The sequence below is a fragment of the Brachyhypopomus gauderio genome, unplaced genomic scaffold (assembly GCF_052324685.1).
Source record: "Brachyhypopomus gauderio isolate BG-103 unplaced genomic scaffold, BGAUD_0.2 sc63, whole genome shotgun sequence".
In the NCBI taxonomy this organism is placed as follows: Eukaryota; Metazoa; Chordata; class Actinopteri; order Gymnotiformes; family Hypopomidae; genus Brachyhypopomus; species Brachyhypopomus gauderio.
This window is the reverse complement of record NW_027506884.1, coordinates 416,801-441,204: the sequence shown is the minus strand read 5'-3', so window position 1 is coordinate 441,204 and position 24,404 is coordinate 416,801. Positions and strand designations below refer to the sequence as shown.

General features: G+C 46.7%; 8 non-coding genes across 8 annotated transcripts; all 8 read left to right on the top strand.

Moving 5' to 3' along the window:
- Nucleotides 1-2,559: 2,559 nt before the first annotated feature.
- trnac-gca (transfer RNA cysteine (anticodon GCA)) lies at nt 2,560-2,641 on the top strand. Its single transcript has one exon. It is a non-coding gene; the product is annotated as a tRNA-Cys (tRNA).
- Nucleotides 2,642-7,690: 5,049 nt separating this feature from the next.
- On the top strand, nt 7,691-7,772 carry trnac-aca (transfer RNA cysteine (anticodon ACA)). The gene has a single exon. It is a non-coding gene; the product is annotated as a tRNA-Cys (tRNA).
- Nucleotides 7,773-8,116: 344 nt separating this feature from the next.
- trnac-gca (transfer RNA cysteine (anticodon GCA)) lies at nt 8,117-8,198 on the top strand. Its single transcript has one exon. It is a non-coding gene; the product is annotated as a tRNA-Cys (tRNA).
- A 2,488-nt stretch (nt 8,199-10,686) lies between these two features.
- Nucleotides 10,687-10,768, top strand: trnac-aca (transfer RNA cysteine (anticodon ACA)). Its single transcript has one exon. It is a non-coding gene; the product is annotated as a tRNA-Cys (tRNA).
- A 344-nt stretch (nt 10,769-11,112) lies between these two features.
- trnac-gca (transfer RNA cysteine (anticodon GCA)) lies at nt 11,113-11,194 on the top strand. The gene has a single exon. It is a non-coding gene; the product is annotated as a tRNA-Cys (tRNA).
- Nucleotides 11,195-11,970: 776 nt separating this feature from the next.
- On the top strand, nt 11,971-12,052 carry trnac-gca (transfer RNA cysteine (anticodon GCA)). Its single transcript has one exon. It is a non-coding gene; the product is annotated as a tRNA-Cys (tRNA).
- Nucleotides 12,053-16,466: 4,414 nt separating this feature from the next.
- On the top strand, nt 16,467-16,548 carry trnac-gca (transfer RNA cysteine (anticodon GCA)). The gene has a single exon. It is a non-coding gene; the product is annotated as a tRNA-Cys (tRNA).
- A 1,204-nt stretch (nt 16,549-17,752) lies between these two features.
- On the top strand, nt 17,753-17,834 carry trnac-gca (transfer RNA cysteine (anticodon GCA)). Its single transcript has one exon. It is a non-coding gene; the product is annotated as a tRNA-Cys (tRNA).
- The last annotated feature ends 6,570 nt before the right edge of the window (nt 17,835-24,404 follow it).

Below are 24,404 nucleotides of genomic sequence, written 5' to 3'. Positions count from 1 at the left end.
CTTGACGAGGTGGCCGAGAGGTTAAGGCGATGGACTGCTAATCCATTGTGCATAGCATGTGTGGGTTCGAATCCCACCTTCGTTGGTGTTGCTTTCTTTAATTTCTGACAATTGTGTCTCCTGTTGTAAGTGCAGGACCCACAAGTCATATACGGCTGCTTTTGTGCTGTGAAAGTGTTTGCATCTTTGAAATCGCAATCGACACACAACCACAAACGATGAGGTGGCCGAGAGGTTAAGGCGATGGACTGCTAATCCATTGTGCTTTGCACGCGTGTGCCCAAATCCCACATTTGTCAGTGTTGTTTTCTTTAATTTCTGACAATCGTGTCTCCTGAAGTGCAGGAGCCACAAGTCAGATAAGCCTCCTTTTGTGCTGTGAAAGTATTTGCATCTTTGAAATCGCAATCGACACGCAACCGTAATTGGCGAGGTGGCCAAGAGGTTAAGGCGATGGACTGCTAATCCATTGTGCTTTGTACGGGTGTGTTCAAATCCCACCTTCGTCGGTGTTGCTTTCTTTAATTTCTGACAATCGTGTCTCCTGATGTAAGTGCAGGACCCACAAGTCAGATAAGCCTCCTTTTGTGCTGTGAAAGTATTTGCATCTTTGAAATCGCAATCGACACACAACCGTAATTGATGAGGTGGCCGAGAGGTTAAGGCGATGGACTGCTAATCCATTGTGCATAGCAAGCGTGGGTTCGAATCCCACCTTCGTCGGTGTTGCTTTCTTTAATTTCTGACAATCGTGTCTCCTGTTGTAAGTGCAGGACCCACAAGTCAGATAAGCCTTCTTTTGTGCTGTGAAAGTGTTTGCATCTTTGAAATCGCAATCGACACACAACCGCAAACGATGAGGTGGCCGAGCTGTTAAGGCGATGGACTGCTAATCCATTGTGCTTTGCACGCGTGGGTTCGAATCTTAACTTCGTCGGTGTTGCTTTTTTTAATTTCTGACAATCGTGTCTCCTGATGTAAGTGCAGGACCCACAAGTCAGACAAGCCTGCTTTTGTGCTGTGAAAGTGTTTGCATCTTTGAAATCGCAATCGACACAACCATAGTTGACGAGGTGGCCAAGAGGTTAAGGCGATGGACTGCAAATCCATTCTGCATAGCACGCGTGGGTTTGAATCCTTCGTCGGTGCTGCTTTCTTTAATTTCTGACAATCGTGTCTCCTGCTGCAACTACAGGACCCACAAGTCAGAAAAGCCTTTTTTTGTGCTGTGAAAGTGTTTGCTTCTTTGAAATTGCTATCGACACAAAAACACAAGCGACGAGGTGGCCAAGAAGTTAAGGCGATGGACTGCTAATCCATTGTGCTTTGCACGCGTGGGTTCGAATCCCACCTTCGTCGGTGTTGCTTTCTTTAATTTCTGACAATCGTGTCTCCTGGTGTAAGTGCAGGACCCACAAGTCAGATATGTCTGCTTTTGTGCTGTGAAAGTGTTTGCATCTTTGAAATCGCAATCAACACAAAACCACAAGCGACGAGGTGGCCAAGAGGTTAAGGCGATGGACTGCTCATCCATTGTGCTTTGCAAGCGTGGGTTCGAATCCCACCTTCGTCGGTGTTGCTTTCTTTAATTTCTGACAATCGTGTCTCCTGGTGTAAGTGCAGGACCCACAAGTCAGATACGGCTGCTTTTGTGCTGTGAAAGTGTTTGCATCTTTGAAATCGCAATCAACACAAAACCACAAGCGATGAGGTGGCCAAGAGGTTAAGGCGATGGACTGCTAATCCATTGTGCTTTGCAAGCGTGGGTTCGAATCCCACCTTCGTCGGTGTTGCTTTCTTTAATTTCTGACAATCGTGTCTCCTGGTGTAAGTGCAGGACCCACAAGTCAGATAAGCCTTCTTTTGTGCTGTGAAAGTGTTTGCATCTTTGAAATCGCAATCGACACACAACCATAATTGACGAGGTGGCCGAGAGGTTAAGGCGATGGACTGCTAATCCATTGTGCTTTGCACGCGTGTGTTCAAATCCCACCTTCATCGGTGTTGCTTTCTTTAATTTCTGACAATCGTGTCTCCTGATGTAAGGGCAGGACCCACAAGTCAGATAAGCCTCCTTTTGTGCTGTGAAAGTATTTGCATCTTTGAAATTGCAATCGACACCCAACTGTAATTGACGAGGTGGCCGAGAGGTTAAGGCGATGGACTGCTAATCCATTGTGCATAGCACGCGTGGGTTCGAATCCCACCTTCGTCGGTGTTGCTTTCTTTAATTTCTGACAATCGTGTCTCCTGGTGTAAGTGCAGGACCCACAAGTCAGATAAGCCTTCTTTTGTGCTGTGAAAGTGTTTGCATCTTTGAAATCGCAATCGACACACAACTGCCAACGATGAGGTGGCCGAGAGGTTAAGGCGATGGACTGCTAATCCATTGTGCTTTGCACGCGTGGGTTCGAATCTTAACTTCGTCGGTGTTGCTTTTTTTAATTTCTGACAATCGTGTCTCCTGATGTAAGTGCAGGACCCACAAGTCAGACAAGCCTGCTTTTGTGCTGTGAAAGTGTTTGCATCTTTGAAATCGCAATCGACACAACCATAGTTGACGAGGTGGCCGAGAGGTTAAGGCGATGGACTGCAAATCCATTCTGCATAGCACGCGTGGGTTTGAATCCCACCTTCGTCGGTGCTGCTTTCTTTAATTTCTGACAATCGTGTCTCCTGCTGCAACTACAGGACCCACAAGTCAGAAAAGCCTTTTTTTGTGCTGTGAAAGTGTTTGCTTCTTTGAAATTGCTATCGACACAAAAACACAAGCGACGAGGTGGCCAAGAAGTTAAGGCGATGGACTGCTAATCCATTGTGCTTTGCACGCGTGGGTTCGAATCCCACCTTCGTCGGTGTTGCTTTCTTTAATTTCTGACAATCGTGTCTCCTGGTGTAAGTGCAGGACCCACAAGTCAGATATGTCTGCTTTTGTGCTGTGAAAGTGTTTGCATCTTTGAAATCGCAATCAACACAAAACCACAAGCGACGAGGTGGCCAAGAGGTTAAGGCGATGGACTGCTAATCCATTGTGCTTTGCAAGCGTGGGTTCGAATCCCACCTTCGTCGGTGTTGCTTTCTTTAATTTCTGACAATCGTGTCTCCTGGTGTAAGTGCAGGACCCACAAGTCAGATAAGCCTTCTTTTGTGCTGTGAAAGTGTTTGCATCTTTGAAATCGCAATCGACACACAACCATAATTGACGAGGTGGCCGAGAGGTTAAGGCGATGGACTGCTAATCCATTGTGCATAGCACGCGTGGGTTTGAATCCCACCTTCGTCGGTGTTGCTTTCTTTAATTTCTGACAATCGTGTCTCCTGATATAAGTGCAGGACCCACAAGTCAGATAAGCCTCCTTTTGTGCTGTGAAAGTGTTTGCATCTTTGAAATCGCAATCGACACACAAACACAAACGATGAGGTGGCCGAGAGGTTAAGGCGATGGACTGCTAATCCATTGTGCATAGCAAGCGTGGGTTTGAATCCCACCTTCGTCGGTGTTGCTTTCTTTAATTTCTGACAATTGTGTCTCCTGATGTAAGTGCAGGACCCACAAGTCAGACAAGCCTCCTTTTGTGTTGTGAAAGTGTTTGCATCTTTGAAATTGCAATCGACACACAACCGTTCTTGACGAGGTGGCCGAGAGGTTAAGGCGATGGACTGCTAATCCATTGTGCATAGCATGTGTGGGTTCGAATCCCACCTTCGTTGGTGTTGCTTTCTTTAATTTCTGACAATTGTGTCTCCTGGTGTAAGTGCTGGACCCACAAGTCAGATACGGCTCCTTTTGTGCTGTGAAAGTGTTTGCATCTTTGAAATCGCAATCGACACACAACCACAAACGATGAGGTGGCCGAGAGGTTAAGGCGATGGACTGCTAATCCATTGTGCATAGCACGCGTGGGTTCGAATCCCACCTTCGTCGGTGTTGCTTTCTTTAATTTCTGACAATCGTGTCTCCTGTTGTAAGTGCAGGAGCCACAAGTCATATACGGCTGCTTTTGTGCTGTGAAAGTGTTTGCTTCTTTGAAATTGCTATCGACACACAACCACAAACGACGAGGTGGCCGAGAGGTTAAGGCGATGGACTGCTAATCCATTGTGCTTTGCACGCGTGTGTTCAAATCCCACCTTCGTCGGTGTTGCTTTCTTTAATTTCTGACAATCGTGTCTCCTGATGTAAGTGCAGGACCCACAAGTCAGAAAAGCCTTCTTTTGTGATGTGAAAGTGTTTGCTTCTTTGAAATTGCTATTGACACACAACCACAAACGACGAGGTGGCCGAGAGGTTAAGGCGATGGACTGCTAATCCATTGTGCTTTGCACGCGTGTGCCCAAATCCCACATTTGTCAGTGTTGTTTTCTTTAATTTCTGACAATCGTGTCTCCTGAAGTGCAGGACCCACAAGTCAGATAAGCCTCCTTTTGTGCTGTGAAAGTATTTGCATCTTTGAAATCGCAATCGACACGCAACCGTAATTGGCGAGGTGGCCAAGAGGTTAAGGCGATGGACTGCTAATCCATTGTGCTTTGTACGGGTGTGTTCAAATCCCACCTTCGTCGGTGTTGTTTCTTTAATTTCTGACAATCGTGTCTCCTGGTGTAAGTGCAGGACCCACAAGTCAGATAAGCCTCCTTTTGTGCTGTGAAAGTATTTGCATCTTTGAAATCGCAATCGACACACAACCGTAATTGATGAGGTGGCCGAGAGGTTAAGGCGATGGACTGCTAATCCATTGTGCATAGCAAGCGTGGGTTCGAATCCCACCTTCGTCGGTGTTGCTTTCTTTAATTTCTGACAATCGTGTCTCCTGTTGTAAGTGCAGGACCCACAAGTCAGATAAGCCTTCTTTTGTGCTGTGAAAGTGTTTGCATCTTTGAAATCGCAATCGACACACAACCGCAAACGATGAGGTGGCCGAGCTGTTAAGGCGATGGACTGCTAATCCATTGTGCTTTGCACGCGTGGGTTCGAATCTTAACTTCGTCGGTGTTGCTTTTTTTAATTTCTGACAATCGTGTCTCCTGATGTAAGTGCAGGACCCACAAGTCAGACAAGCCTGCTTTTGTGCTGTGAAAGTGTTTGCATCTTTGAAATCGCAATCAACACAACCATAGTTGACGAGGTGGCCGAGAGGTTAAGGCGATGGACTGCAAATCCATTCTGCATAGCACGAGTGGGTTTGAATCCCACCTTCGTCGGTGCTGCTTTCTTTAATTTCTGACAATCATGTCTCCTGCTGCAACTACAGGACCCACAAGTCAGAAAAGCCTTTTTTTGTGCTGTGAAAGTGTTTGCTTCTTTGAAATTGCTATCGACACAAAAACACAAGCGACGAGGTGGCCAAGAAGTTAAGGCGATGGACTGCTAATCCATTGTGCTTTGCACGCGTGGGTTCGAATCCCACCTTCGTCGGTGTTGCTTTCTTTAATTTCTGACAATCGTGTCTCCTGGTGTAAGTGCAGGACCCACAAGTCAGATATGTCTGCTTTTGTGCTGTGAAAGTGTTTGCATCTTTGAAATCGCAATCAACACAAAACCACAAGCGACGAGGTGGCCAAGAGGTTAAGGCGATGGACTGCTAATCCATTGTGCTTTGCAAGCGTGGGTTCGAATCCCACCTTCGTCGGTGTTGCTTTCTTTAATTTCTGACAATCGTGTCTCCTGGTGTAAGTGCAGGACCCACAAGTCAGATACGGCTGCTTTTGTGCTGTGAAAGTGTTTGCATCTTTGAAATCGCAATCAACACAAAACCACAAGCGATGAGGTGGCCAAGAGGTTAAGGCGATGGACTGCTAATCCATTGTGCTTTGCAAGCGTGGGTTCGAATCCCACCTTCGTCGGTGTTGCTTTCTTTAATTTCTGACAATCGTGTCTCCTGGTGTAAGTGCAGGACCCACAAGTCAGATAAGCCTTCTTTTGTGCTGTGAAAGTGTTTGCATCTTTGAAATCGCAATCGACACACAACCATAATTGATGAGGTGGCCGAGAGGTTAAGGCGATGGACTGCTAATCCATTGTGCTTTGCACGCGTGTGTTCAAATCCCACCTTCATCGGTGTTGCTTTCTTTAATTTCTGACAATCGTGTCTCCTGATGTAAGGGCAGGACCCACAAGTCAGATAAGCCTCCTTTTGTGCTGTGAAAGTATTTGCATCTTTGAAATTGCAATCGACACCCAACTGTAATTGACGAGGTGGCCGAGAGGTTAAGGCGATGGACTGCTAATCCATTGTGCATAGCACGCGTGGGTTCGAATCCCACCTTCGTCGGTGTTGCTTTCTTTAATTTCTGACAATCGTGTCTCCTGGTGTAAGTGCAGGACCCACAAGTCAGATAAGCCTTCTTTTGTGCTGTGAAAGTGTTTGCATCTTTGAAATCGCAATCGACACACAACTGCCAACGATGAGGTGGCCGAAAGGTTAAGGCGATGGACTGCTAATCCATTGTGCATAGCACGCGTGGGTTCGAATCCCACCTTTGTCGTTGTTGCTTTTTTTAATTTCTGACAATCGTGTCTCCTGATGTAAGTGCACGACCCACAAGTCAGACAAGCCTCCTTTTGTGCTATGAAAGTGTTTGCATCTTTGAAATCGCAATCAACACACAACCGTAATTGACGAGGTGGCCAAGAGGTTAAGGCGATGGACTGCTAATCCATTGTGCTTTGCACGCGTGGGTTTGAATACCACATTCGTCGGTGTTGTTTTCTTTAATTTCTGACAATCGTGTCTCCTGAAGTAAGTGCAGGACCCACAAGTCAGATAAGCCTCCTTTTGTGCTGTGAAAGTGTTTGCATCTTTGAAATCGCAATCGACACACAACTGTAATTGACGAGGTGGCCAAGAGGTTAAGGCGATGGACTGCTAATCCATTGTGCATAGCACGCGTGGGTTTGAATCCCACCTTCGTCGGTGTTGCTTTCTTTAATTTCTGACAATCGTGTCTCCTGATATAAGTGCAGGACCCACAAGTCAGATAAGCCTCCTTTTGTGCTGTGAAAGTGTTTGCATCTTTGAATTCGCAATCGACACAGACAACCACAAAAGACGAGGTGGCCGAGAGGTTAAGGCGATGGACTGCTAATCCTTTGTGCATAGCACGCGTGGGTTCGAATCCCACCTTCGTCGGTGTTGCTTTCTTTAATTTCTAACAATAGTGTCTCCTGGTGTAAGTGCAAGACCCACAAGTCATATACGGCTGCTTTTGTGCTGTGAAAGTGTTTGCATCTTTGAAATTGCAATCGACACACAACCACAAACGACAACGTGGCCGAAAGGTTAAGGCGATGGACTGCTAATCCATTGTGCTTTGCACGCGTGTGTTCAAATCCCACCTTCGTCGGTGTTGCTTTCTTTAATTTCTGACAATCGTGTCTCCTGATGTAAGTGCAGGACCCACAAGTCAGATAAGCCTCCTTTTGTGCTGTGAAAGTATTTGCATCTTTGAAATCGCAATCGACACATAACTGCAAACGACGAGGTGGCCGAGAGGTTAAGGCGATGGACTGCTAATCCATTGTGCTTTGCGCGCGTGGGTTCGAATCCCACCTTCGTCGATGTTGCTTTTTTTAATTTCTGACAATCGTGTCTCCTGATGTAAGTGCACGACCCACAAGTCAGACAAGCCTCCTTTTGTGCTGTGAAAGTGTTTGCATCTTTGAAATCGCATTCGACACACAACCGTAATTGACGAGGTGCCCGAGAGGTTAAGGCGATGGACTACAAATCCATTGTGCATAGCACGCGTGGGTTCGAATCCCACCTTCGTCGGTGTTGCTTTCTTTAAATTCTGACATTCGTGTCTCCTGATGTAAGTGCAGGACCCACAAGTCAGATAAGCCTTCTTTTGTGCTGTGAAAGTGTTTGCATCTTTGAAATCGCAATCGACACACAACCGCAAACGATGAGGTGGCCGAGCGGTTAAGGCGATGGACTGCTAATCCATTGTGCTTTGCACGCGTGGGTTCGAATCTTAACTTCGTCGGTGTTGCTTTTTTTAATTTCTGACAATCGTGTCTCCTGATGTAAGTGCAGGACCCACAAGTCAGACAAGCCTGCTTTTGTGCTGTGAAAGTGTTTGCATCTTTGAAATCGCAATCAACACAACCATAGTTGACGAGGTGGCCGAGAGGTTAAGGCGATGGACTGCAAATCCATTCTGCATAGCACGCGTGGGTTTGAATCCCACCTTCGTCGGTGCTGCTTTCTTTAATTTCTGACAATCGTGTCTCCTGCTGCAACTACAGGACCCACAAGTCAGAAAAGCCTTTTTTTGTGCTGTGAAAGTGTTTGCTTCTTTGAAATTGCTATCGACACAAAAACACAAGCGACGAGGTGGCCAAGAAGTTAAGGCGATGGACTGCTAATCCATTGTGCTTTGCACGCGTGGGTTCGAATCCCACCTTCGTCGGTGTTGCTTTCTTTAATTTCTGACAATCGTGTCTCCTGGTGTAAGTGCAGGACCCACAAGTCAGATATGTCTGCTTTTGTGCTGTGAAAGTGTTTGCATCTTTGAAATCGCAATCAACACAAAACCACAAGCGACGAGGTGGCCAAGAGGTTAAGGCGATGGACTGCTAATCCATTGTGCTTTGCAAGCGTGGGTTCGAATCCCACCTTCGTCGGTGTTGCTTTCTTTAATTTCTGACAATCGTGTCTCCTGGTGTAAGTGCAGGACCCACAAGTCAGATACGGCTGCTTTTGTGCTGTGAAAGTGTTTGCATCTTTGAAATCGCAATCAACACAAAACCACAAGCGATGAGGTGGCCAAGAGGTTAAGGCGATGGACTGCTAATCCATTGTGCTTTGCAAGCGTGGGTTCGAATCCCACCTTCGTCGGTGTTGCTTTCTTTAATTTCTGACAATCGTGTCTCCTGGTGTAAGTGCAGGACCCACAAGTCAGATAAGCCTTCTTTTGTGCTGTGAAAGTGTTTGCATCTTTGAAATCGCAATCGACACACAACCATAATTGATGAGGTGGCCGAGAGGTTAAGGCGATGGACTGCTAATCCATTGTGCTTTGCACGCGTGTGTTCAAATCCCACCTTCATCGGTGTTGCTTTCTTTAATTTCTGACAATCGTGTCTCCTGATGTAAGGGCAGGACCCACAAGTCAGATAAGCCTCCTTTTGTGCTGTGAAAGTATTTGCATCTTTGAAATTGCAATCGACACCCAACTGTAATTGACGAGGTGGCCGAGAGGTTAAGGCGATGGACTGCTAATCCATTGTGCATAGCACGCGTGGGTTCGAATCCCACCTTCGTCGGTGTTGCTTTCTTTAATTTCTGACAATCGTGTCTCCTGGTGTAAGTGCAGGACCCACAAGTCAGATAAGCCTTCTTTTGTGCTGTGAAAGTGTTTGCATCTTTGAAATCGCAATCGACACACAACTGCCAACGATGAGGTGGCCGAAAGGTTAAGGCGATGGACTGCTAATCCATTGTGCATAGCACGCGTGGGTTCGAATCCCACCTTTGTCGTTGTTGCTTTTTTTAATTTCTGACAATCGTGTCTCCTGATGTAAGTGCACGACCCACAAGTCAGACAAGCCTCCTTTTGTGCTATGAAAGTGTTTGCATCTTTGAAATCGCAATCAACACACAACCGTAATTGACGAGGTGGCCAAGAGGTTAAGGCGATGGACTGCTAATCCATTGTGCTTTGCACGCGTGGGTTTGAATACCACATTCGTCGGTGTTGTTTTCTTTAATTTCTGACAATCGTGTCTCCTGAAGTAAGTGCAGGACCCACAAGTCAGATAAGCCTCCTTTTGTGCTGTGAAAGTGTTTGCATCTTTGAAATCGCAATCGACACACAACTGTAATTGACGAGGTGGCCAAGAGGTTAAGGCGATGGACTGCTAATCCATTGTGCATAGCACGCGTAGGTTTGAATCCCACCTTCGTCGGTGTTGCTTTCTTTAATTTCTGACAATCGTGTCTCCTGATATAAGTGCAGGACCCACAAGTCAGATAAGCCTCCTTTTGTGCTGTGAAAGTGTTTGCATCTTTGAATTCGCAATCGACACACACAACCACAAAAGACGAGGTGGCCGAGAGGTTAAGGCGATGGACTGCTAATCCTTTGTGCATAGCACGCGTGGGTTCGAATCCCACCTTCGTCGGTGTTGCTTTCTTTAATTTCTAACAATAGTGTCTCCTGGTGTAAGTGCAAGACCCACAAGTCATATACGGCTGCTTTTGTGCTGTGAAAGTGTTTGCATCTTTGAAATTGCAATCGACACACAACCACAAACGACAAGGTGGCCGAAAGGTTAAGGCGATGGACTGCTAATCCATTGTGCTTTGCACGCGTGTGTTCAAATCCCACCTTCGTCGGTGTTGCTTTCTTTAATTTCTGACAATCGTGTCTCCTGATGTAAGTGCAGGACCCACAAGTCAGATAAGCCTCCTTTTGTGCTGTGAAAGTATTTGCATCTTTGAAATCGCAATCGACACATAACTGCAAACGACGAGGTGGCCGAGAGGTTAAGGCGATGGACTGCTAATCCATTGTGCTTTGCGCGCGTGGGTTCGAATCCCACCTTCGTCGATGTTGCTTTTTTTAATTTCTGACAATCGTGTCTCCTGATGTAAGTGCACGACCCACAAGTCAGACAAGCCTCCTTTTGTGCTGTGAAAGTGTTTGCATCTTTGAAATCGCATTCGACACACAACCGTAATTGACGAGGTGCCCGAGAGGTTAAGGCGATGGACTACAAATCCATTGTGCATAGCACGCGTGGGTTCGAATCCCACCTTCGTCGGTGTTGCTTTCTTTAAATTCTGACATTCGTGTCTCCTGATGTAAGTGCAGGACCCACAAGTCAGATAAGCCTTCTTTTGTGCTGTGAAAGTGTTTGCATCTTTGAAATCGCAATCGACACACAACCGCAAACGATGAGGTGGCCGAGCGGTTAAGGCGATGGACTGCTAATCCATTGTGCTTTGCACGCGTGTGTTCGAATCTTAACTTCGTCGGTGTTGCTTTTTTTAATTTCTGACAATCGTGTCTCCTGATGTAAGTGCAGGACCCACAAGTCAGACAAGCCTGCTTTTGTGCTGTGAAAGTGTTTGCATCTTTGAAATCGCAATCGACACAACCGTAGTTGACGAGGTGGCCGAGAGGTTAAGGCGATGGACTGCAAATCCATTCTGCATAGCACGCGTGGGTTTGAATCCCACCTTCGTCGGTGCTGCTTTCTTTAATTTCTGACAATCGTGTCTCCTGCTGCAACTACAGGACCCACAAGTCAGAAAAGCCTTTTTTTGTGCTGTGAAAGTGTTTGCTTCTTTGAAATTGCTATCGACACACAACCACAAACGACGAGGTGGCCAAGAAGTTAAGGCGATGGACTGCTAATCCATTGTGCATAGCACGTGTGGGTTCGAATCCCACCTTCGTCGGTGTTGCTTTCTTTAATTTCTGACAATCGTGTCTCCTGCTGTAACTACAGGACCCACAAGTCAGAAATGCCCTCTTTTGTGCTGTGAAAGTGTTTGCTTCTTTGAAATTGCTATCGACACACAACCACAAACGACGAGGTGGCCGAGAGGTTAAGGCGATGGACTGCTAATCCATTGTGCATAGCACGTGTGGGTTCGAATCCCACCTTCGTCGGTGTTGCTTTCTCTAATTTCTGACAATCGTGTCTCCTGATATAAGTGCAGGACCCACAAGTCAGAGAAGCCTCCTTTTGTGCTGTGAAAGTGTTTGCATCTTTGAAATCGCAATTGACACACAACCACAAACGACTAGGTGGCCGAGAGGTTAAGGTGATGGACTGCTAATCCATTGTGCATAGCACGCGTGGGTTCGAATCCCACCTTCTTCGGTGTTGCTTTCTTTAATTTCTGACAATCGTGTCTCCTGATATAAGTGCAGGACCCACAAGTCAGATAAGCCTCCTTTTGTGCTGTGAAAGTGTTTGCATCTTTGAATTCGCAATCGACACACACAACCACAAACGACGAGGTGGCTGAGAGGTTAAGGCGATGGACTGCAAATCCATTGTGCATAGCACGCGTGGGTTCGAATCCCACCTTTGTCGGTGTTGCTTTCTTTAATTTCTGACAATCGTGTCTCCTGGTGTAAGTGCAGGACCCACAAGTCATAAGCGGCTGCTTTTGTGCTGTGAAAGTGTTTGCATCTTTGAAATCGCAATCGACACACAACCACAAACGACGAGGTGGCCGAGAGGTTAAGGCGATGGACTGCTAATCCATTGTGCATAGCACGCGTGGGTTCGAATCCCACCTTCGTCGGTGTTGCTTTCTTTAATTTCTGACAATCGTGTCTCCTCATATAAGTGCAGGACCCACAAGTCAGATAAGCCTCCTTTTGTGCTGTGAAAGTGTTTGCATCTTTGAAATCGCAATTGACGCACTACCACAAACGACGAGGTGGCCGAGAGGTTAAGGCGATGGACTGCTAATCCATTGTGCATAGCACGCGTGGGTTCAAATCCCACCTTCGTCGGTGTTGCTTTCTTTAATTTCTGACAATCGTGTCTCCTGGTGTGAGTGCAGGACCCACAAGTCATATACGGCTGCTTTTGTGCTGTGAAAGTGTTTGCCTCTTTGAAATTGCTATCGACACACAACCACAAACGACAAGGTGGCCCAGAGATTAAGGCGATGCACTGCTAATCCACTGTGCTTTGCACGCGTGGGTTCGAATCCCATCTTCGTCGTTGTTGCTTTTTTTAATTTCTGACAATCGTGTCTCCTGATTTAAGTGCAGGACCCACAAGTCATATGCGGCTGCTTTTGTGCTGTGAAAGTGTTTGCATCTTTGAAATCGCAATCGACACACAACCACAAACGACGAGGTGGCCGAGAGGTTAAGGCGATGGACTGCTAATCCATTGTGCATAGCACGTGTGGGTTCGAATCCCACCTTCGTCGGTGTTGCTTTCTTTAATTTCTGACAATCGTGTCTCCTGCTGTAACTACAGGACCCACAAGTCAGAAAAGCCCTCTTTTGTGCTGTGAAAGTGTTTGCTTCTTTGAAATTGCTATCGACACACAACCACAAACGACGAGGTGGCCGAGAGGTTAAGGCGATGGACTGCTAATCCATTGTGCATAGCACGCATGGGTTCGAATCCCACATTCGTCGGTGTTGCTTTCTTTAATTTCTGACAATCGTGTCTCCTCATATAAGTGCAGGACCCACAAGTCAGATAAGCCTCCTTTTGTGCTGTGAAAGTGTTTGCATCTTTGAAATCGCAATTGACACACAACCACAAACGACTAGGTGGCCGAGAGGTTAAGGCGATGGACTGCTAATTTATTGTGCATAGCACGCGTGGGTTCGAATCCCACCTTCTTCGGTGTTGCTTTCTTTAATTTCTGACAATCGTGTCTCCTGGTGTGAGTGCAGGACCCACAAGTCATATACGGCTGCTTTTGTGCTGTGAAAGTGTTTGCTTCTTTGAAATTGCTATCGACACACAACCACAAACGACGAGGTGGCCGAGAGGTTAAGGCGATGGACTGCTAATCCATTGTGCTTTGCACGCTTGGGTTCGAATCCCACCTTCGTCGGTGTTGCTTTTTTAAATTTCTGACAATCGTGTCTCCTGATGTAAGTGCAGGACCCACAAGTCAGATAAGCCTCCTTTTGTGCTGTGAAAGTGTTTGCATCTTTGAAATCGCAATCGACACACAACTGTAATTGGCGAGGTGGCCGAGAGGTTAAGGCGATGGACAGCTAATCCATTGTGCATAGCACGCGTGGGTTCGAATCCCACCTTCGTCGGTGTTGCTTTCTTTAATTTCTGACAATCGTGTCTCCTGCTGTAACTACAGGACCCACAAGTCAGAAAAGCCTTCTTTTGTGCTGTGAAAGTGTTTGCATCTTTGAAATCGCAATCGACACACAACCACAAACGACGAGGTGGCCGAGAGGTTAAGGCGATGGACTGCTAATCCATTGTGCATAGCACGTGTGGGTTCGAATCCCACCTTCGTCGGTGTTGCTTTCTTTAATTTCTGACAATCGTGTCTCCTGCTGTAACTACAGGACCCACAAGTCAGAAAAGCCCTCTTTTGTGCTGTGAAAGTGTTTGCTTCTTTGAAATTGCTATCGACACACAACCACAAACGACGAGGTGGCCGAGAGGTTAAGGCGATGGACTGCTAATCCATTGTGCATAGCACGCATGGGTTCGAATCCCACATTCGTCGGTGTTGCTTTCTTTAATTTCTGACAATCGTGTCTCCTCATATAAGTGCAGGACCCACAAGTCAGATAAGCCTCCTTTTGTGCTGTGAAAGTGTTTGCATCTTTGAAATCGCAATTGACACACAACCACAAACGACTAGGTGGCCGAGAGGTTAAGGCGATGGACTGCTAATTTATTGTGCATAGCACGCGTGGGTTCGAATCCCACCTTCTTCGGTGTTGCTTTCTTTAATTTCTGACAATCGTGTCTCCTGGTGTGAGTGCAGGACCCACAAGTCATATACGGCTGCTTTTGTGCTGTGAAAGTGTTTGCTTCTTTGAAATTGCTATCGACACACAACCACAAACGACGAGGTGGCCGAGAGGTTAAGGCGATGGACTGCTAATCCATTGTGCTTTGCACGCTTGGGTTCGAATCCCACCTTCGTCGGTGTTGCTTTTTTAAATTTCTGACAATCGTGTCTCCTGATGTAAGTGCAGGACCCACAAGTCAGATAAGCCTCCTTTTGTGCTGTGAAAGTGTTTGCATCTTTGAAATCGCAATCGACACACAACTGTAATTGGCGAGGTGGCCGAGAGGTTAAGGCGATGGACAGCTAATCCATTGTGCATAGCACGCGTGGGTTCGAATCCCACCTTCGTCGGTGTTGCTTTCTTTAATTTCTGACAATCGTGTCTCCTGCTGTAACTACAGGACCCACAAGTCAGAAAAGCCTTCTTTTGTGCTGTGAAAGTGTTTGCATCTTTGAAATCGCAATCGACACACAACTGTAATTGACGAGGTGGCTGAGAGGTTAAGGTGATGGACTGCTAATTCATTGTGCATAGCACGCATGAGTTCAAATCCCACCTTCGTCAGTGTTGCTTTCTTTAATTTCTGACAATCCTGTCTCCTGATGTAGGTGCAGGACCCACAAGTCAGAAAAGCCTTCTTTTGTGCTGTGAAAGTGTTTGCTTCTTTGAAATTGCTATCGACACACAACCACAAACGACGAGGTGGCCGAGAGGTTAAAGCGATGGACTGCTAATCCATTGTGCTTTGCACGTGTGTGTTCAAATCCCATCTTCGTCAGTGTTGCTTTCTTTAATTTCTGACAATCGTGTCTCCTGATTTAAGTGCAGGACCCACAAGTCAGATAATCCTGCTTTTGGTCTGTGAAAGTATTTGCATCTTTGAAATTGCAATCGACACACAACCGTAATCAGCGAGGTGGCCGAGAGGTTAAGGCGATGGGCTGCTAATCCATTGTGCATAGCACGCGTGGGTTCGAATCCCACCTTCGTCGGTGTTGCTTTCTTTAATTTCTGACAATCGTGTCTCCTGGTGTAAGTGCAGGACCCACAAGTCATATGCGGCTGCTTTTGTGCTGTGAAAGTGTTTGCATCTTTGAAATCGCAATCGACACACAACCACAAACGACGAGGTGGCCGAGAGGTTAAGGCGATGGACTGCTAATCCATTGTGCATAGCACGCGTGGGTTCAAATCCCACCTTCGTCGGTGTTGCTTTCTTTAATTTCTGACAATCGTGTCTCCTGGTGTGAGTGCAGGACCCACAAGTCATATACGGCTGCTTTTGTGCTGTGAAAGTGTTTGCTTCTTTGAAATTGCTATCGACACACAACCACAAACGACAAGGTGGCCGAGAGATTAAGGCGATGCACTGCTAATCCATTGTGCTTTGCACGCGTGGGTTCGAATCCCATCTTCGTCGTTGTTGCTTTTTTTAATTTCTGACAATCGTGTCTCCTGATTTAAGTGCAGGACCCACAAGTCATATGCGGCTGCTTTTGTGCTGTGAAAGTGTTTGCATCTTTGAAATCGCAATCGACACACAACCACAAACGACGAGGTGGCCGAGAGGTTAAGGCGATGGACTGCTAATCCATTGTGCATAGCACGTGTGGGTTCGAATCCCACCTTCGTCGGTGTTGCTTTCTTTAATTTCTGACAATCGTGTCTCCTGCTGTAACTACAGGACCCACAAGTCAGAAAAGCCCTCTTTTGTGCTGTGAAAGTGTTTGCATCTTTGAAATCGCAATTGACACACAACCACAAACGACTAGGTGGCCGAGAGGTTAAGGCGATGGACTGCTAATCCATTGTGCATAGCACGCGTGGGTTCGAATCCCACCTTCTTCGGTGTTGCTTTCTTTAATTTCTGACAATCGTGTCTCCTGATATAAGTGCAGGACCCACAAGTCAGATAAGCCTCCTTTTGTGCTGTGAAAGTGTTTGCATCTTTGAATTCGCAATCGACACACACAACCACAAACGACGAGGTGGCTGAGAGGTTAAGGCGATGGACTGCAAATCCATTGTGCATAGCACGCGTAGGTTCGAATCCCACCTTTGTCGGTGTTGCTTTCTTTAATTTCTGACAATCGTGTCTCCTGGTGTAAGTGCAGGACCCACAAGTCATAAGCGGCTGCTTTTGTGCTGTGAAAGTGTTTGCATCTTTGAAATCGCAATCGACACACAACCACAAACGACGAGGTGGCCGAGAGGTTAAGGCGATGGACTGCTAATCCATTGTGCATAGCACGCGTGGGTTCGAATCCCACCTTCGTCGGTGTTGCTTTCTTTAATTTCTGACAATCGTGTCTCCTCATATAAGTGCAGGACCCACAAGTCAGATAAGCCTCCTTTTGTGCTGTGAAAGTGTTTGCATCTTTGAAATCGCAATTGACACACTACCACAAACGACGAGGTGGCCGAGAGGTTAAGGCGATGGACTGCTAATCCATTGTGCATAGCACGCGTGGGTTCAAATCCCACCTTCGTCGGTGTTGCTTTCTTTAATTTCTGACAATCGTGTCTCCTGGTGTGAGTGCAGGACCCACAAGTCATATACGGCTGCTTTTGTGCTGTGAAAGTGTTTGCTTCTTTGAAATTGCTATCGACACACAACCACAAACGACAAGGTGGCCCAGAGATTAAGGCGATGCACTGCTAATCCACTGTGCTTTGCACGCGTGGGTTCGAATCCCATCTTCGTCGTTGTTGCTTTTTTTAATTTCTGACAATCGTGTCTCCTGATTTAAGTGCAGGACCCACAAGTCATATGCGGCTGCTTTTGTGCTGTGAAAGTGTTTGCATCTTTGAAATCGCAATCGACACACAACCACAAACGACGAGGTGGCCGAGAGGTTAAGGCGATGGACTGCTAATCCATTGTGCATAGCACGTGTGGGTTCGAATCCCACCTTCGTCGGTGTTGCTTTCTTTAATTTCTGACAATCGTGTCTCCTGCTGTAACTACAGGACCCACAAGTCAGAAAAGCCCTCTTTTGTGCTGTGAAAGTGTTTGCATCTTTGAAATCGCAATTGACACACAACCACAAACGACTAGGTGGCCGAGAGGTTAAGGCGATGGACTGCTAATCCATTGTGCATAGCACGCGTGGGTTCGAATCCCACCTTCTTCGGTGTTGCTTTCTTTAATTTCTGACAATCGTGTCTCCTGATATAAGTGCAGGACCCACAAGTCAGATAAGCCTCCTTTTGTGCTGTGAAAGTGTTTGCATCTTTGAATTCGCAATCGACACACACAACCACAAACGACGAGGTGGCTGAGAGGTTAAGGCGATGGACTGCAAATCCATTGTGCATAGCACGCGTAGGTTCGAATCCCACCTTTGTCTGTGTTGCTTTCTTTAATTTCTGACAATCGTGTCTCCTGGTGTAAGTGCAGGACCCACAAGTCATAAGCGTCTGCTTTTGTGCTGTGAAAGTGTTTGCATCTTTGAAATCGCAATCGACACACAACCACAAACGACGAGGTGGCCGAGAGGTTAAGGCGATGGACTGCTAATCCATTGTGCATAGCACGCGTGGGTTCGAATCCCACCTTCGTCGGTGTTGCTTTCTTTAATTTCTGACAATCGTGTCTCCTCATATAAGTGCAGGACCCACAAGTCAGATAAGCCTCCTTTTGTGCTGTGAAAGTGTTTGCATCTTTGAAATCGCAATTGACACACTACCACAAACGACGAGGTGGCCGAGAGGTTAAGGCGATGGACTGCTAATCCATTGTGCATAGCACGCGTGGGTTCAAATCCCACCTTCGTCGGTGTTGCTTTCTTTAATTTCTGACAATCGTGTCTCCTGGTGTGAGTGCAGGACCCACAAGTCATATACGGCTGCTTTTGTGCTGTGAAAGTGTTTGCTTCTTTGAAATTGCTATCGACACACAACCACAAACGACAAGGTGGCCCAGAGATTAAGGCGATGCACTGCTAATCCACTGTGCTTTGCACGCGTGGGTTCGAATCCCATCTTCGTCGTTGTTGCTTTTTTTAATTTCTGACAATCGTGTCTCCTGATTTAAGTGCAGGACCCACAAGTCATATGCGGCTGCTTTTGTGCTGTGAAAGTGTTTGCATCTTTGAAATCGCAATCGACACACAACCACAAACGACGAGGTGGCCGAGAGGTTAAGGCGATGGACTGCTAATCCATTGTGCATAGCACGTGTGGGTTCGAATCCCACCTTCGTCGGTGTTACTTTCTTTAATTTCTGACAATCGTGTCTCCTGCTGTAACTACAGGACCCACAAGTCAGAAAAGCCTCCTTTTGTGCTGTGAAAGTGTTTGCATCTTTGAAATCGCAATCGACACACAACTGTAATTGGCGAGGTGGCCGAGAGGTTAAGGCGATGGACAGCTAATCCATTGTGCATAGCACGCGTGGGTTCGAATCCCACCTTCGTCGGTGTTGCTTTCTTTAATTTCTGACAATCGTGTCTCCTGCTGTAACTACAGGACCCACAAGTCAGAAAAGCCTTCTTTTGTGCTGTGAAAGTGTTTGCATCTTTGAAATCGCAATCGACACACAACTGTAATTGACGAGGTGGCTGAGAGGTTAAGGCGATGGACTGCTAATTCATTGTGCATAGCACGCATGGGTTCAAATCCCACCTTCGTCAGTGTTGCTTTCTTTAATTTCTGACAATCCTGTCTCCTGATGTAGGTGCAGGACCCACAAGTCAGAAAAGCCTTCTTTTGTGCTGTGAAAGTGTTTGCTTCTTTGAAATTGCTATCGACACACAACCACAAACGACGAGGTGGCCGAGAGGTTAAAGCGATGGACTGCTAATCCATTGTGCTTTGCACGTGTGTGTTCAAATCCCATCTTCGTCAGTGTTGCTTTCTTTAATTTCTGACAATCGTGTCTCCTGATTTAAGTGCAGGACCCACAAGTCAGATAATCCTGCTTTTGGTCTGTGAAAGTATTTGCATCTTTGAAATTGCAATCGACACACAACCGTAATCAGCGAGGTGGCCGAGAGGTTAAGGCGATGGGCTGCTAATCCATTGTGCATAGCACGCGTGGGTTCGAATCCCACCTTCGTCGGTGTTGCTTTCTTTAATTTCTGACAATCGTGTCTCCTGGTGTAAGTGCAGGACCCACAAGTCATATGCGGCTGCTTTTGTGCTGTGAAAGTGTTTGCATCTTTGAAATCGCAATCGACACACAACCACAAACGACGAGGTGGCCGAGAGGTTAAGGCGATGGACTGCTAATCCATTGTGCATAGCACGCGTGGGTTCAAATCCCACCTTCGTCGGTGTTGCTTTCTTTAATTTCTGACAATCGTGTCTCCTGGTGTGAGTGCAGGACCCACAAGTCATATACGGCTGCTTTTGTGCTGTGAAAGTGTTTGCTTCTTTGAAATTGCTATCGACACACAACCACAAACGACAAGGTGGCCGAGAGATTAAGGCGATGCACTGCTAATCCATTGTGCTTTGCACGCGTGGGTTCGAATCCCATCTTTGTCGTTGTTGCTTTTTTTAATTTCTGACAATCGTGTCTCCTGATTTAAGTGCAGGACCCACAAGTCATATGCGGCTGCTTTTGTGCTGTGAAAGTGTTTGCATCTTTGAAATCGCAATCGACACACAACCACAAACGACGAGGTGGCCGAGAGGTTAAGGCGATGGACTGCTAATCCATTGTGCATAGCACGTGTGGGTTCGAATCCCACCTTCGTCGGTGTTGCTTTCTTTAATTTCTGACAATCGTGTCTCCTGCTGTAACTACAGGACCCACAAGTCAGAAAAGCCCTCTTTTGTGCTGTGAAAGTGTTTGCTTCTTTGAAATTGGTATCGACATACAACCACAAACGACGAGGTGGCCGAGAGGTTAAGGCGATGGACTGCTAATCCATTGTGCATAGCACGCATGGGTTCGAATCCCACATTCGTCGGTGTTGCTTTCTTTAATTTCTGACAATCGTGTCTCCTGGTGTAAGTGCAGGACCCACAAGTCATATGCGGCTGCTTTTGTGCTGTGAAAGTGTTTGCATCTTTGAAATCGCAATCGACACACAACCACAAACGACGAGGTGGCCGAGAGGTTAAGGCGATGGACTGCTAATCCATTGTGCATAGCACGTGTGGGTTCGAATCCCACCTTCGTCGGTGTTGCTTTCTTTAATTTCTGACAATCGTGTCTCCTGCTGTAACTACAGGACCCACAAGTCAGAAAAGCCCTCTTTTGTGCTGTGAAAGTGTTTGCTTCTTTGAAATTGCTATCGACACACAACCACAAACGACGAGGTGGCCGAGAGGTTAAGGCGATGGACTGCTAATCCCTTGTGCATAGCACGCGTGGGTTCGAATCCCACCTTCGTCTGTGTTGCTTTCTTTAATTTCTGACAATCGTTTCTCCTGGTGTAAGTGCAGGACCCACAAGTCATATACGGCTGCTTTTGTGCTGTGAAAGTGTTTGTATCTTTGAAATCGCAATCGACACACAACCACAAACGACGAGGTGGCCGAGAGGTTAAGGCGATGGACTGCTAATCCATTGTGCATAGCACGCGTGGGTTCGAATCCCACCTTTGTCGGTGTTGCTTTCTTTAATTTCTGACAATCTTGTCTCCTCATATAAGTGCAGGACCCACAAGTCAGATAAGCCTCCATTTGTGCTGTGAAAGTGTTTGCATCTTTGAAATCGCAATTGACACACAACCACAAACGACGAGGTGGCCGAGAGGTTAAGGCGATGGACTGCTAATTCATTGTGCATAGCACGCATGGGTTCAAATCCCACCTTCGTCGGTGTTGCTTTCTTTAATTTCTGACAATCGTGTCTCCTGGTGTGAGTGCAGGACCCACAAGTCATATACGGCTGCTTTTGTGCTGTGAAAGTGTTTGCATCTTTGAAATCGCAATCGACAAACAACCACAAACGACGAGGTGGCCGAGAGGTTAAGGCGATGGACTGCTAATCCATTGTGCTTTGCACGCTTGGGTTCGAATCCCACCATCGTCGTTGTTGCTTTTTTTAATTTCTGACAATCGTGTCTCCTGATGTAAGTGCAGGACCCACAAGTCAGATAAGCCTCCTTTTGTGCTGTGAAAGTGTTTGCATCTTTGAAATCGCAATCGACACACAACTGTAATTGACGAGGTGGCCGAGAGGTTAAGGCGATGGACTGCTAATCCATTGTGCATAGCACGCGTGGGTTCGAATCCCGCCTTCGTCGGTGTTGCTTTCTTTAATTTCTGACAATCCTGTCTCCTGATGTAAGTGCAGGACCTACAAGTCAGATAAGCCTCCTTTTGTGCTGTGAAAGTGTTTGCATCTTTGAAATCGCAATCGACACACAACTGTAATTGACGAGGTGGCCGAGAGGTTAAGGCGATGGACTGTTAATCCATTGTGCATAGCACGCGTGGGTTCGAATCCCACCTTAGTCGGTGTTGCTTTCTTTAATTTCTGACAATCGTGTCTCCTGATATAAGTGCAGGACCCACAAGTCAGATAAGCCTCCTTTTGTGCTGTGAAAGTGTTTGCATCTTTGAAATCGCAATTGACACACAATCACAAACAACGAGGTGGCCGAGAGGTTAAGGCGATGGACTGCTAATCCATTGTGCATAGCACGCGTGGGTTTGAATCCCACCTTCGTCGGTGTTGCTTTTTTTAATTTCTGACAATCGTGTCTCCTGATGTAAGTGCAGGACCCACAAGTCAGATAAGCCTCCTTTTGTGCTGTGAAAGTGTTTGCATCTTTGAAATCGCAATCGACACACAACTGTAATTGACGAGGTGGCCGAGAAGTTAAGGCGATGGACTGCTAATCCATTGTGCATAGCACGCGTGGGTTTGAATCCCACCTTCGTCGGTGTTGCTTTTTTTAATTTCTGACAATCGTGTCTCCTGATGTAAGTGCAGGACCCACAAGTCAGATAAGCCTCCTTTTGTGCTGTGAAAGTGTGCATCTTTGAAATCGCAATCGACACACAACTGTAATTGACGAGGTGGCCGAGAGGTTAAGGCGATGGACTGCTAATCCATTGTGCATAGCACGCGTGGGTTCGAATCCCACCTTCGCCGGTGTTGCTTTCTTTAATTTCTGACAATCCTGTCTCCTGATGTAAGTGCAGGACCCACAAGTCAGATAAGCCTCCTTTTGTGAAAATATTTGCATCTTTGAAATCGCAATCGACACACAACCACAAACGACGAGGTGGCCGAGAGGTTAAGGCGATGGACTGCTAATCCATTGTGCATAGCACGCGTGGGTTCGAATTCCACCTTCGTCGGTGTTGCTTTCTTTAATTTCTGACAATCGTTTCTCCTGGTGTAAGTGCAGGACCCACAAGTCATATACGGCTGCTTTTGTGCTGTGAAAGTGTTTGCATCTTTGAAATCGCAATCGACACACAACCACAAACGACGAGGTGGCCAAGAGGTTAAGACGATGGACTGCTAATCCATTGTGCATAGCACGCGTGGGTTCGAATCCCACCTTTGTCGGTGTTGCTTTCTTTAATTTCTGACAATCGTGTCTCCTGCTGTAACTACAGGACCCACAAGTCAGAAAAGCCTTCTTTTGTGCTGTGAAAGTGTTTGCTTCTTTGAAATTGCTATCGACACACAACCACAAACGAAGAGGTGGCCGAGAGGTTAAGGCGATGGACTGCTAATCCATTGTGCATAGCACGCGTGGGTTCGAATCCCACCTTCGTCGGTGTTGCTTTCTTTAATTTCTGACAATCGTGTCTCCTCATGTAAGTGCAGGACCCACAAGTTATATACGGCTGCTTTTGTGCTGTGAAAGTGTTTGCATCTCTGAAATCGCAATCGACACACAACCACAAACGACAAGGTGGCCGAGAGGTTAAGGCGATGGACTTCTAATTCATTATGCATAGCACGTGTGGGTTCGAATCCCACCTTCGTCGGTGTTGCTTTCTTTAATTTCTGACAATCGTGTCTCCTGATATAAGTGCAGGACCCACAAGTCAGAGAACCCTCCTTTTGTGCTGTGAAAGTGTTAGCATCTTTGAAATCGCAATCGACACACAACCACAAACGACGAGGTGGCCGAGAGGTTAAGGCGATGGACTGCTAATCCATTGTGCATAGCACGCGTGGGTTCGAATCCCACCTTCGTCGGTGTTGCTTTCTTTAATTTCTGACAATCGTTTCTCCTGGTGTAAGTGCAGGACCCACAAGTCATATACGGCTTCTTTTGTGCTGTGAAAGTGTTTGCATCTTTGAAATCGCAATCGACACACAACCACAAACGAAGAGGTGGCCGAGAGGTTAAGGCGATGGACTGCTAATCCATTGTGCATAGCACGCGTGGGTTCGAATCCCACCTTCGTCGGTGTTGCTTTCTTTAATTTCTGACAATCGTGTCTCCTGCAGTAACTACAGGACACAAGTCAGAAAAGCCTTCTTTTGTGCTGTGAAAGTGTTTGCTTCTTTGAAATTGCTATCGACACACAACCACAAACGACGAGGTGGCCGAGAGGTTAAGGCGATGGACTGCTAATCCAATGTGCACAGCACGCGTGTGTTGGAATCCCACCTTCGTCGGTGTTGCTTTCTTTAATTTCTGACAATCGTGTCTCCTCATATAAGTGCAGGACCCACAAGTCAGATAAGCCTCCTTTTGTGCTGTGAAAGTGTTTGCATCTTTGAAATCGCAATTGACACACAACCACAAACGACGAGGTGGCCGAGAGGTTAAGGCGATGGACTGCTAATCCATTTTGCATAGCACGCGTGGGTTCGAATCCCACCTTCGTCGGTGTTGCTTTCTTTAATTTCTGACAATCCTGTCTCCTGATGTAAGTGCAGGACCCACAAGTCATATACGCCTCCTTTTGTGATGTGAAAGTATTTGCATCTTTGAAATCGCAATCGACACACAACCGCAATTGACGAGGTGGCTGAGAGGTTAAGGCGA